A 13,063-nucleotide genomic window follows, 5' to 3' on the forward strand; every position below is an offset into this window, starting at 1 on the left:
GTGTGGTTGGACCTTGCCCTGGAAGAAGGCAACACACAGTAGAGTGCCACCACAATTCCCTCCCCACTGCAGTACTCTTGGAGCATCACCTCACATGCCACTCCCAACAGCCCTCCCCAAGCACAAGATGAGAGAGGGGGAAATGGAAAACTAGGAGAGTAAATATATCAAAATTTTTTGATAGAACAGCCTATACGATGCCTTCTAGACAAAGGGAAAATAAGAACAGTTGCAACAGTAAAGCCTCAGTACTGACAGGCCTCTGACAGACCAGTGAGCACGAACAATGTCACAGAGCTACAGCTACAGGTTGCTGCTGCTGAAGCAACCAGGAAAACTCACAGTTAAGGACCAGCATTTGCCTGTTCCTCTCTGTACCTGTGGCTTGTCTCCTCCCCTTGATGACATTTCAGCCACAATTTATTCAGAAAGCCACAAGGTTATCCACTGGGTTGCTGGTTCCTCCCTCCTGCATGTAGCCATGGTGTCCTTATGACAACTTCCCATCTTCCAGAGAACTTAGTTGAAGGCAAAGGTTTTGCCAATTTGGAACCACCATCAGTGTCAGACACTTATATTTTCCTACTCCTAACTTTATTAACAGATTGAAGTCGTAGTTTGGATGAATAATTCAAATTCTGGTAACGAATTGCACTTCTTCTCTTGGCAGATTTTTCCCACAGCACTTGCTCATCCTACCAACCAACTTCAATGACAAGGGCTTCATGTCATATTAGCAGCAGGCTTTTTCTGCCCTCTTATGCAAACACCCTTTGCATTGTCCTCCATGACTCTGGGTTGCAGGTTCTGCAAGCATAGCACACTTGTCAACTAGACTTATTGAATGTTTAACAAACCCTCACTGACTATGTGAAAGTCTCCTGCAAAAAAATTGCAGGATGTCACGTACAGCTTCCAAACCTGGGCTCCAAGAAATACTCTGTCAAAGTTGCTGTCCTTTGTCTTTGCCCCACACCATCTTCCCTTTCTCTTCTCCTTGTTTTTTAATCCTTCAACTACAATACATCTCAATAGCAAGCATGGTACTCTGCAAACAAACACACTTACTTACCATATGCAAGGACAAATCAATTCATTCAGTGACTTGATTTTAATCCTGAAAAGCCAGTTATGATTTACTACATATTCTATTTATTTAAAAAAACAAGACTAACAAGCCAATGCAAATATGTAATGCTGATGATGCACTTTGCTAGACAATTAAGCCATAAAATTCTATAGCACTGAAAATAGCACAAAATACCACATGCACAAAGAGGCCAAGTTCTGTATCCTGAGGAAACAGCTTTGTATTCCATAAATTTACAGCATTTTATATCTTACAAAAAAAATTACAGCAAACCACAGCATTGCAGGTTTCCACCCCCAAACACCATTATGTGTGTTATATGGAAGCCATCACTAAAAGGCTGATATTTAGCACGAAAAAAATAACTGAGTATAAAGACTAAGTGCCAAAACAGGAGTGCAATACCATTTTCTGATGGTAAATTTGAGCAATTTAATGGCAACATCTGCCCTTTTTGATAAAGAGGCAGATGTATTTTGAGTCTCGCCCTAAGTGAATGAAAATGATTACATCACTTACTAAAGTGCAGTATTTTATAGAAACTCATAATGCCAAACCTACAATGAAAATCTTATTCATTCTGATGACTTACTAGCCTAGCAGAAGCTTTGAGCCCAAATATTTCTTTTTACTATAAGAACAAAGTGATTCTCTGCATGAATTTCATGTTATCCATCTGCAGTATTACATAGTATTGGAGATGGAATACTGGCTTAAATCTCTCTTGACACCATTATTTATTTTCCTGCATAGTAATAAAAAGCAGAAAGTTTTATTAATGTACAACCATGAAATGTACCAAGAGATACTCTAATACTATTCACCATGAATATAGATTAACATTTTAGGGTTTATGGCTAGTTATATATTCATTAAAGTTACTGTAAAAATATCAGATGGAAGTGAAATAAACATGAAAAAGCTCTCCATGGGTTTACGTATACTCATCACAAAGCTCCTCATGTGCTCATTAAGTGCAATGATGTAACAGATATAAATCCAACATAATGACACAGTTAAACGTAAGTCTTCCTTTGTTTAAAACTCATTCTACCTCTATCTTGCTGCATCTATCCCAGTTCTGCCTCTATCTGGCTGCTGAGCGAGTTATCTTTACATATGTTTGTCCTTCAGAGCAGTGATACACAGTCCTTCCAAACTGCAGCTCATTGCTCCAACGCAGAATTCCTGGAGGACAGAAACATTCTTCTCACAGACAAACAGAAGGCATTCATAGCACTCTCTCCCTCAGATAACTCTCAGCTCCAAGTGAAAGCTCTATACTAGAACATAAGGATCAAAAATAACATAAATTTGAAGTGTCAAAAGCAAGTGCCTCACACAGGAAAAAAAAAATCAGTAAGATAAAACCTGCAGAACAAAGGTACGCTGCTTTTTTGCTGTCTGATCTCCTTCTTACCCATCCAGAGACAAGGTGCCCAGTGAAATAGCTCAAACAGCCACTGGTCTGGGTTTACTGACTGAATAAAGGAGCATCCCAGGCAAGGAAATCTATTTCATTTCCAGCCTGGCTATTAAACAGCCTCATCGCAACCAAGCTCTTCCAGGTAGAGACTTGCTTGTCTGAACTTGCTCTATATCTTTAGGCTGAGTTTTCCTCTCAGATTTTAATTTTTATGGTATTGTTTTGAAGATCATTTAACCTTCTTTCAAGTTTTTAATATCACATTTACTAATCACCTTGAGCTGTACTAGACACAAAACAAGCCTGCAGATACAACCCAAAATCATGCTGTTGCTTTTCTGAGCATTCCACACAGTATTACTTTGAGTACCTGTTTTTGGAAACATCCACCAAACCTTTTCAAGATAGTTTCTAACACAGAGACAGCAAAAGATGAAACTACAAAGCAATTCATTTGAAGAAGACCCGACACTGAAAAGAAACAGGTGGTGGATGCAGAGGAGGTACAACGGTTTTGTCAGTAAGGTGCAGAAATAACTAGATTCTGGAATATGTTTTTAATACAAGCAGGTTCTAAGGGAAAATACTGGTAATCCTGATGGCTGAAATAAAAAGAGCAAGCTTCCTTCTCTACATCCCTCCAAAAGTTCTGAATGGAATCCAAACCAGAGTTCTGCTGACCTCTGCAGAAAGATCCTGCATGCAAAGAACTGTGTTAGTTGTGAAAATGACATGTATTTTAACACAGTGCTTAAATTGCAAAGTTAAAAAAGAAGCAGTGTTTATCTAGAGCAGCAAGAAATGGAGTAGGTGGTAGAACAGAAGTAGCTCACATCACGAGATCAGGATCAGCTTCAACTGGGCTTTGTAAGCCAGCAGGATGGGTAGGAAAAACCTGAAGCTTGATGACCCCAAAGTCTGTATGAGGCATCACTGGGGAAGGGAAGAGGCGAGCAATGCTAGGTCAGGCTGCTGGATGAACACAGCTTCTGTGAAATAGCATTAGGCCACTGCAGGGCTATTGGTTTATCTACTGACCCAAGCTTTTATTTTCTTTCTTTTTGATTGGAACTGACCTTTTAAAGCTCATCTAGTCCAACCCCCTGCAATGAGCAAGGACATCTTCAACCAGGTTGCTCAGACCCTCATCCACATCAACCCTAAATGTTTCCAGGATAGGGCATCTATCACCTCTAGGCCACCTGTTTCAGTATCTCACTACTCTCATAAAAAAAACCAAAACAAACTTCTTCTTTATATCTGCTCTAAATTGACTCTCCTTCAGCTTAAAACCCCTTGTCCTGTTGCTACAGCCCCTACTATTTAGCAACCCCACCTTTCTTAGAAGTTCCTTTTAAGTAAGGGCTCTTCCCTTGGAGCCTTCTTTGTCCAGGCTGAAGCACCAGTAACTCAGCCTTTCCTCATAGGAGAAGGGCTGCCTCCCTCTGACCATCTTTTTGGCCCTTCTCTGGGCCTGCTCCAACAGGTCCATGTCTGTCATGTAAAGAGGACTCCAGGTGAGGTCTCATCAGGGCTTGCTAATTAAACTGATATCTGCTTGCAGATGATTAAAATTAGCTCACTGAACAAAGTTTCTTTGCAGTATTTCCAGGTGTGAGGTTCAGAGGTGAAATTCATTTTAGTAATCGCCATTACATTGGATTTTGTTGCTGGCAGTCAAATCCTGACAGAAGATTTAGAATATAGTAAATGTGGCTCTCTCTTTTACTTAAAACCCAGTAACAATCATTGTAAGGTATAATGGGCTACTGTTTGATTTGTGTGCTCTAGGGTCTCCAGGGAGTAGTTTTATGCATAATATTTTTTGTTGTTTTAAAAACTTCCCCAATTGCCTTCATCCTGTTAGTTAAAGAAGCATCTGCCTTCACGCTGTTCCCTTGACCCCACCAAGACGTGCTTGGTTCTACATCTTTTCGACTTTCAGAGAAAACCTTAACAACGAGATGCAAAGGTGGCCTACAAGCCCGCAAAATCAAAATAAACCAGTTCAAAGTCTGAAGATTTCACTGAAGGCTTTTGAATACTTCAGTTCTGACAATACTACTTCCCATGTCACAGTTTGAGCTCCATGCTCTGTTGACAGCCACACACATAACCTCAACTAACAATTGCCACATCTGCCCAAAAAAGCCAAAACCAAGCAGAAATCCTTGTCTTTATTTTTTCAAAATTCCCAAAAGAAAAGCACAGAATTGCACTATAGGTTTGTAGATTGAGGACTCTATGTATCACCTTCAAAACACTTTATGAAAGGGTTTATAGATCATTGCTGTTTGTGCAACCACGTGGGTACTTTTTGACAGTGTTGTGTCATGGAAGACATCCATCATACTCTTTTCACACAGCTTGGCAGATAAAAAAAATTAATTTTAAGTACAACAGCAAATCAAGCATTCATAATGCCACAAAAACATTTATATACATGCTGATGACTAAAATCTAACATAAAATTAGTGCAGGAATTTAAGTGGTATGATTCACAATTAAGCTATGCAGATCTTTTTCAGGAACATCTCTCAGAGAGAAGTTTTCATTTCAAGAAAATCAGCATTAAAATATAATTTTAATTTTGTTGTAAATTTAATTTTGACTTGCCCTTCAAGTTCCTGTTTAAAGAGTTGGAGTCAATTTTTAAACACTATCTCTGCATTTTTGGTGGGGAATCACATATAGAGTACTTGAACTAGGCATGAAGCAGTGAAGTTAAAAACTATGAAAACTGACAAAAAACTTACATTCAGAGAAAAAACTGCTTTGAGAATACAGAACAGGAACATTTGGATACCATTTTAGGTCATTATTTCACCTGGTTCTGATGTGCAACCAAGACAAACCATCCTGTCCACTCCGTGAAGAGCAGGGTAATTAATTCCACCCTGCCTTCTCTTGTGTGCTCTATTTCAATCCTAACAGCCTATAAATCAAGAAAATCCTCCCATTCATCTCTGCTTTCATGCAGTGTTGGCAGGCCAAACTGGAGAGCACTGACACCTGCTCCAAGGAAAGTAGCCACACTAGCTGGATACCTAATTGGAACTAGACTTTTAAACAAAGGCAGTAAGGAAGCACATCAGAAACTCTCTGTAACCCCAGTGAAAGAAGGCCCTGCCTTCCAAGGTCCGTTCAACCCAAACCATTGTATCACTCTACCTGCTGCACTGGTCTAGATAAACCAGCTCAGGATAGTAATCATGCTAACACAAGGCTACACGCTCCATAAATTACTCCAGAGCCAGCTGGATAAATATTACCTTTAGCCAAGACTCCATATCTGCTAGGAACAGAACATTTTATCACAGTACTATTATACATTTATAGTATTTTCAAAACCCCTGCATTTTTAGAGTGGGTTCACACAAGAAATGTTTTTTGTTTCCCAGAGTGGGCGTAATATCTACACCCAACAACACTTTTTAAAACAAATAAAATCCCAGCATTTTCAATGCAACCAGAACTTGATCATCAGACTGAACATCTAGAAAAGAGCTCATAAAACACATGCTGGGCAAAAAATGGTGAATTAGAAAATATAACTTTTAAGACAAAGAAACAATTTCTATCCCCCAAAAGTAGTCAGACTTCCAGAGTATGGGAGGACACAAGAAGAGAAACATTGGTGATTACTTATCTTGTTCTTACTTTTCTTCTCCAAATATTTAGCTAATGGCCACTGAGGACAGAAGCCTTTTCTAGATGGATTTTTCCTGTGAGACGAATGGCTGCTCTTATATTCTTACTCTTCTTTAAAGTGATTAAAAACTGTAAGCCTCAGCAACTCTGATTTTTATAAAACTAATCCAGAGCTATTCAACATCCAACAGCTCAAGAATGCCTACTTAATAATTACATCTCCTCAAACTCTTCACTGGTGAATTGCTCTTATTAATTCTGCCAGGAATTTGAACATATTAAGAATGCACAAATATTGCACCAGGCCTGCAGTGTTCCCTCTCTTCTTGCCAACCTTCAGTCTGCATCCAATGCAGGAAGGATACCAAGTGCTGTACATGAAGGTGTGGATGTACAATGAGTTTGAATGACCTCTGGATAACCTCACTCTTCTGGACAGTCCACCACTGTGCATTTTTGCCTTTGTGCTTTCACTTGCCTGCCACTCTCCATCCCAACACACAACAGTGGGGAGAGAAGGAACACGACATTAATGTCATACTCGCTGCGTTGCTCTGATAACCCTGTACACATCTTCAGCTTCTTTCACTCCCTTTTATAGCTGGGAAATGACTGCCAAAGAGCTTAAAGCTGCTAACCTAATGCCTGTACAGCAGTTGGCACACTGCAGCCTTGAGCCAACTCCACCTAAATCCTCATGCGGGGAGCAGGAATGCAGCAGCTGATGCTGCCAGCACTGGGGGTGCTCCTCTCTACAAGAGCAACACTCCTCACCCACTGTGCTCCCCGTTCTTTCCAATACACACCACAGCAGAGGAAAGGTGAGCAGAGGAAAAGCTGGCAGTACTACATGGTATACCCAGGTTTCTGCTCCTGTTGACAAATTGTGAGAAAGAAAGGCACTTTTGATAAGGACAGGCCACAAAGAAATAGGCACAGAGACACACCACACTGACAAGCCTTGAAGAGGAAGCAGGCAAAACCTTTCACCCTGTGGTCACAAAATACTTCCCACCACTTTATATAATATGGGTTTGCATGCCATGCCCATTAGCAGAGCTGAATTTACTGCTGTCTTGGTCTCTTTTCCACCTTTCTGCTGGCACCATTCTGGGTGCTTTTTGTTATTGATTTGGCATTTCCATTTATTTTTCTGCAGGCTATTCAAATTATTTTAATACAGCTCATAAGAATCACACTGGAAAACTATTCAAAGGCTCAGAAGATATTTGTCTGACATTCTACTCCCATATTCCACAGCAATAGTCCTGGATATTCTCCGTAAGGTTGGAAGAGGAGCCTGCCAAATACTGAACTGGCCTGCCAGGTGGTTCAGAGCTATTTTTTCCACCAGGAACTCAAAAAATACAGAAGACACAAATATTTCATGGGATATATTCACAGGTCATGCCTGACACAGGAAAGCATTAAGCTCATAAATTAAGCTCACTCCTTTTCAGTGAGTGCAGACTGGCATGCGGCAGAATAAAAGCATTTGGTCCAGCAGTATTCCAAAGCAAAACTAAACAATTCCAGACACCAGGAACTTGAATTTTTTAGATAAATTTTATTTTCATTTTTTAAATGCAAATAGCTTGACTTTTGCTGGGCCTGTTCAAGCTACTGGGGGAATACAGATATAGATACAGCACAAAGTATGTCTGTGTCTTTACAGGCATTAGAAAGACACCAAATCTTCACTTTCCAAGTAAATAAAAAATATTTTCCTAAGACTATCTGTCCCAAAAGCCTAAGACCCGTGTTACATGATGTCAAAAATCCAGTATACCATTCAGGAATAATCTTGGTGGGAGGGCTGTGCATTTTTGAACCCTCACTCTTTCATATACTCAAGCTTCATTTTTTTCAGTAATATAAACAAAAAGCCTGCATTTTATTAAAAGAAAGCTTGTAGTTTCTCACATGTATGTGATACTTAGCCCAGAGCATTAAAAAAGCCCAAATACTGCAAGAGTTGATAATGCTAAACTTCAATACAATCTAATTAAAATACCAATCTTAGGGGCTGTAGGAATAACTAAAGACAAAACAAGGATGGAGGGAGAAGGGACATGAATCAGAATAAGAAGTAATAGCATTAATCCACATAATGTTATCTGAGTTTAAAGGGGTGTGAAAACACTCTGCAAAACAATAACCTGAGCAGACAAAAAAGAAAATCCATATAAAGGAAAAAAAGATAATCAACAACGACAAAAAAAGAAGCAAAGGCAAGAAAATTCCCTTTATGGGCATTTCCAGTGAAGTTTATTGAAATAAAAGGCCATGAAGTGGTTCCATTACAAAGTCTGTAAATCAAAGTGAAGATCTCAGCACTTTCTGGAAAAAGTCCAACCCCCTTGAAAAATAGAGAAGGTGAGCAGCTGAAGTGTTGAGTATTAGAGGTCACTTCTGGAAAACCTTTGTTTGCATGTAGCTGATCACATGACAAATAGCTTTTGGAAATAGACTCAGGCAACAGTCCTCCAAGGGGAAATACGTTGCACATTACATCACCATCATCAGTAACAGGTAATAAATTTTTACATTTATCATATGCAGCAAATTTAATATGAACAGGGTTTTTCTATTAGGCAGAAGAGCAGAACACAAGTTGCACAGAGAAAATTGTGCTCTGAGTTCCTTTGATTTCTCTTTGTGCACTTAGCACTTACACAATGATGAACATAAGAGAAACCAACACGATGTTCCAAAAAAAAAGTGACTGTAGTAGCAAGATACCGAGCCAGGACACTACAGAATAGAAAGATCCTCAAATGTTTTTTTTCAAGCACTTAAAAAAACCCCCAAAATTCCTTTATCCTAGGTACTTTGCTTCTCTGCTTAGATGTATCAAAGCCTCCCTCACACATGACTTCTAATAAAATTATTAGCTCAGCTTTTCAAAACACCCATTGCCCACAGCACTAACCTTACTTTTTTGTTAAGCAAAGTATCCCAGGTTTTTGCCTTACTTGTTCTTTTCTGTGATGAATATTGACAGGTACTTTTGTTCTCCAGATGCTATTTTTCCTGACCATTTTTTAAACTTTTTGGACAGCTAATCCAGCAACTTTGCTAATTATATGCTAATTTTTAGATGTGGTTTCTGACTTCACGTACAAGTTCTACAGTTACAAAGCTTGTGTTTTCATCCTCAGAAATTGCTGAATGCAAAATAAAGCTATATGATCGAAGTGTCTGCCTTAACAAGCATTATTAACTGGAGAGAGCTCAAGCCCCAAATTTCAAACTGTATTTGCTACACACGCTTACAGGACTGCATGCCTAGTTCCTACACATACAAAGCTTTAAATACATGCTAAAGGGTTGTATTATATGCCTGAACACACCTACAGATGTTTTTTGTGGAGCTGTTACCTCAGAACAAGACCTTAAAGTCCTTAATTTCTGTTAAACATATTTAACTAATTTTTCTTATTAATGTTATGTCAGCTGGGAGGAAACTTCTCAAGCAACTCTCTCCCTGTGACATATCAGAGTTCTTTTGACACATTTCATATGGTGTTTCTGAAACCCTGGTGTTTGCACTGATTTCCTACCCTAAAATCTAAATTGGGAAGAACAAAGCTGGAGGAGGTGACTTAGATGTGCCCTGAACTCTGGAAGTACCCTGAACAGAGCCATTGGTGCATGCTTGAACACCACACAGCAATATCAATAGCTGCAACATGATAATAAAGACATCTTGGTGACCTGAGGGACAAGTGATCAAGTCCCAGTGCTTGTGCTCAGCAGTACCACTGTGTTCCAAAATTAGCACTGCATATACTACTACATGCAAAATCACCAAGAGTGGGGATTATCATCAGCCGGCTTCTCAAGAACGATTTTTCTACTTATACAGCAATTTTAATAATGTTAATGGTGAGAGGAACTGGGCTGCCATGACTATCAGCTAATTACATTAACATGTACTAAACACCATAAAAATCTCATGCAATGTCTGTTTAGCAACCATTCATCATGGACATGCTAACAAAATCCTTTATTCGCACCACTCCATCAACTACCATAAATCATATATACTTTGCTGTTGCCAGCCTCTTCCATTATCTACAACTAGCAGGTTATCTGTGTGCTCCTCAGCACAGAAACTAAAGTAAAATAATATTAATTAAAAAAAAAAATTCATATGGTTTCAGGCTTCATTATAAATTCAAAAGTCACCCAGACCCGTTCATACACAAAAGGCTCAGTGTCACAGTTTCTAAAGCCTACACATTAAGCCAAGATGAAGGCTGTCTTGCTAACTAGAATTACATTAGGACAATAGGCCTTAAAAGCCATAAGAAGTTAAAAATATTGTAGTAATAAAGAGAGGTTATGAAGTTCTACATAAATGTTTTGCTTCCACTGGATGTCCACAAGTCAAGGATGTGAGCATCCAGACTGACTCCTCATGCCACAAATCACTGTCCATGTCCAGTGTTTGTCTTCTCCCCTCGGGAAACCCTTTAGATTCCAACAGAACACAAATTCTCTCAGTGGACAAGTAGGCCCTGCTTTCTGCTACTCATCTCACTTCAAAGCAGTCAAACTGCTTTGCAAAGATTTAACTGACACCTGTTTAATTTTTTCAGCAGCTTCACCAAGGATGAAAGTGCCACCAGAGCATTCATCTAATCATCCTTAACATTACCTACACACCACTTCTGCTCACTGGTGAGTGCCTACTATGTATTTCCATCCCCCATCTACAAGTAAGAGTACTATCTCCTTACAGAAACATTTCAGTGACTTGGAGCTACACCTTATTGGTGTAACAGTTACAAGTTTTGGCACCAATTCTATTGAGATTACATGAGAAATCTGAAAACAATTTCCCATTTCCCAAAGGTACACCAAAACCATCCTAAAGAAATTATGGGAATCAAAATGATTTCTGATGGAAGAAATATGCATTGAAATTATTAGCAGACTTAAGATAGTTCAAACTACAGTATTTTTTAAAAGACTATTTGCTTTTCATCACTATTCTCACTATTTTACTGTCCAAGGATAAAGAGACACATCAAAAAAATCTATGAGGACTCCCCACAGTCTTCTTCAGTCATCTCAAAGAGAAACAAAGCAACCTTTCCCCCATACCAAATCAAAGAGATGGAAAACATTAGTTACAAAAATTGGTCCAAAATTGTGGATTTTCCAGTAGTGAAACAGATTTTGCAATTTTAAATCGTGCTCAGAACCCTGCATGTGTAGGGTCTTTTTTAAAATTGTTTTGCTATATTAACACTTCCTCTGAAACAACATTCCAAATATGCTCCATCTGATAACTGTGCAACGCAGGAATTATACTCTTGGAAAACTCATTATAAAATGACAGCATTATGTTAATGTGTACTAAAAATTACTACAAGTTGTAACATTAATGTTCCCTGCCTCCCCCCTCCAAAACAAGAAAAACAAAACAAAACAAAAGTAAAAAAAAAAAAATCAGCATGCAGTTGGGCATTAAGCATCTTTTGGCATTTGGCATTTTTTTTGCCAAGAGGCATGATTTAATAAAATAATATATTGTTGACTCACCACAGCATGTGCTATGTTTCATCTATAGGAAATAGTTCAAAGGCATCAACTTCATGCATGGGTTGCCATAGCTGATATTTGAGTCTGGCCTGCTGTTGGTACAGGTTCCTAATACTAGCCCTAAGCACAAAAAAAGAGAAAGAAATATTTGGGGTTTATTTTTCAAGTCTGATTGACACAGAAAATTTCAGAAGACTAAACTAACCTGGAATATCAATAGCTGCACGTTATATAACAAAGACTTTAGATTTTCCTCTGATAATACCATAATGCATCCAGTTCAGGCAGTATCTGTACCATAAATTTCCTTTCTTCCATGCAAAGAAGAAAGGCTAGAGACAGAAAATAATGCAGAATGAAGTGCTGTTTAAATGGGAGGAATGTGTCACAGTTATTCCCCCACCAGCAAAAAAAAGGAAAAAAAAAAAATCAAGGCCTTAGTGCTCAAGAGCACACGGTCAAGACTGTTCAAATTGAAACAGATGGCACTAAAAAAAAAATCTTAACTGTTCTAAAATAATTATTTTTGTTTCTATACTATTTATCTTTCTCAGGCCAGATCTTGAAATTTTTCTTTGAAACAAGGAAGAACAGAAACTTTACCTATAACCAGTTGAGATATGTACATAGCCACCTGTCACCAATACCTGGGGATGGAAATTAAATTTCACTCGTGACATGATTAACATCTTTAAAAACTGTGATATGGATACATATAGGCATCAAGAAAGGCCTGTGAATTACTGCTGTTTATCAAATTAGCACCCTCTCAAAAACAAACAGCAAAGCACGTGACAAAAGAAGTTCAACTGACAAAGCCCATGCAGTCAAGAAACTTACAGACAACCTCAAGAATTGGAGGAAAAAGCAAATGCTGTGGTATCAAGATAGTGAATAAGAGAAGGAACAGTCAAACATGGTGTTCTGGTATCTAAGCACTGAACAAAATTAAGCAATTACTATTAAGTGTAAAGTTTGAACAACATTTTCTTACCCCTGTATCCTAACATGCTTTCAAGTATGTCAGAACTAAAATTTTGTACTAAGCACAGAAAATGAAAAAATCCTCATGAGAAAACAACTACTTTACAAATAAGGGCCCAGCTCAGGCTCCTGAAATCCCACCCTCGAATTACAGTTCCTAATTTGCGGGGTTATTGACCTCTTAGTGTAGAATCCTGGTGAAGCAGCTATTGACTTGACTGGAAGGCTCTTCTGGACTTCCAACTTTTACTGATTATTACAATGTAAAAAGCTCACAGAAGTCCTGAGAGATTCTAACACACCCCAAGACTTGTGTTAGGTTGGGTCATAACACACCCCAAATTTCCCATGTTACTGCT

At 38.7% G+C, this 13,063-nt stretch overlaps 1 protein-coding gene across 1 annotated transcript in view; it reads right to left on the bottom strand.

Moving 5' to 3' along the window:
- Positions 1–11,742, bottom strand: part of MAPK10 (mitogen-activated protein kinase 10) — a gene marked incomplete at both ends in the record, with an annotated part of 136,468 nt that extends 124,726 nt beyond the window's left edge. The window contains one exon of the mRNA XM_082282539.1: positions 11,708–11,742. The remainder of the gene's footprint in view (positions 1–11,707) is intronic.
- Positions 11,743–13,063: the final 1,321 nt, after the last annotated feature.

Source organism: Coloeus monedula (genome assembly GCF_965178545.1).
Source record: "Coloeus monedula genome assembly, chromosome: 5".
Lineage (NCBI taxonomy): Eukaryota > Metazoa > Chordata > Aves > Passeriformes > Corvidae > Coloeus > Coloeus monedula.